The sequence below is a fragment of the Galeopterus variegatus genome, unplaced genomic scaffold, assembly GCF_000696425.1.
Source record: "Galeopterus variegatus unplaced genomic scaffold, G_variegatus-3.0.2 Scaffold9554, whole genome shotgun sequence".
In the NCBI taxonomy this organism is placed as follows: Eukaryota; Metazoa; Chordata; class Mammalia; order Dermoptera; family Cynocephalidae; genus Galeopterus; species Galeopterus variegatus.
In genome coordinates this window covers 12,117-13,427 of record NW_007735665.1, presented here as the reverse complement: position 1 = coordinate 13,427, position 1,311 = coordinate 12,117, and positions in this window count along the sequence as shown.

Genomic DNA, 1,311 nt, shown 5'->3' with positions numbered 1-1,311 from the left:
AAAAAAGACTGATTATTTATTATAAAATAACCATGGAACTGCCAACTCCAGGTGCACATGTCATATTTGTTTGTGGTTAGGTAGGAAATATATACTGAAAAATAACCATATACCCATCGTGGGCTTTGCATTTCTTTTTATGAATTGTGCTTCCCATGATAATTACGCATGCTAAGCAGTAGCCTAAGTGTTAGGCTTTCTGTGGCCCTTACCCATCACAGCTTTTTCTGACTCTGATAGATAGCCCCTGAGAATTCTTATACTGTACCTATTTTCTCCATGTTCACCAGTCTATTTCCTTTCCATGAATGTTTAGAGTTGTATACAGAGCATGATATACCTGTAGTTCCATTAGATGTAAAAGGATTTATGAAAATATCACAAATGATCAAGTATTCGTTACTGGAAGGATAATATTTTACAGTAGATTTTTAAAATAGTAGGCTGTGGCTTTATTTTGCCTGAAATAGTGAGAAAGAANTACAGTAGATTTTTAAAATAGTAGGCTGTGGCTTTATTTTGCCTGAAATAGTGAGAAAGAATTGGGAACAAATCTCATTCACCCCATCTGTCTCATTTAGCATCCACTTAAACTCTTTGTATTGAACTCATTTTTTCCTTAGTTATTTTTTGAAGACAAATGTTACTAAAAAACATGATGGTAATATAGAGAAAAAATGGTATTTGAGCAATTTGAGGCAAAAACCGAGTGAATAGCTGTCTTAAGAAATCGTGAAAGAAAAAATGGATATGTGCAGAATATTTATATTAGTGGAGCCAACATTTCTTTTTAAAAGTAGATCAGTTTCCCAGAGACAGGAGAATATGACTTGTTGCTAAAGGTGTCATGGTAACCTTCATAGAATTAATAAATAGACAAGAAAATTTTTAGAAGTACACAGTAATGGCAAATGTCTGTTTTCTGAAATGTGGCATCACAGAATCTGACTTTAGTTCTTGTTTCTTATTTCCTTAAAGAAGATATACCGAAATATCCTTTTCTTTTAACTTTCTACTATTTCTCCTGGTAAATATGTAAAGAACCCATTGTTTTTTTCACCAACCTAAAGAAAAGTCATCATCATCAAAAGAATCATCAGGATATCTAACTTATCTATGTCAACTTAATTCAGAAAAGTCATCATCATCAAAAGAATCATCAGGATATCTTAACTTATCTATGTCAACTTAATTAGTAAGTGGAACTGATATTTTCCACATCTTAGAAAAAAGTAATAAATGATATCTGTAATTTTTCTTCTTTATCTGCTATTCATCATTGCAAATCAGAATTTCTGAATCCTGCAGTTT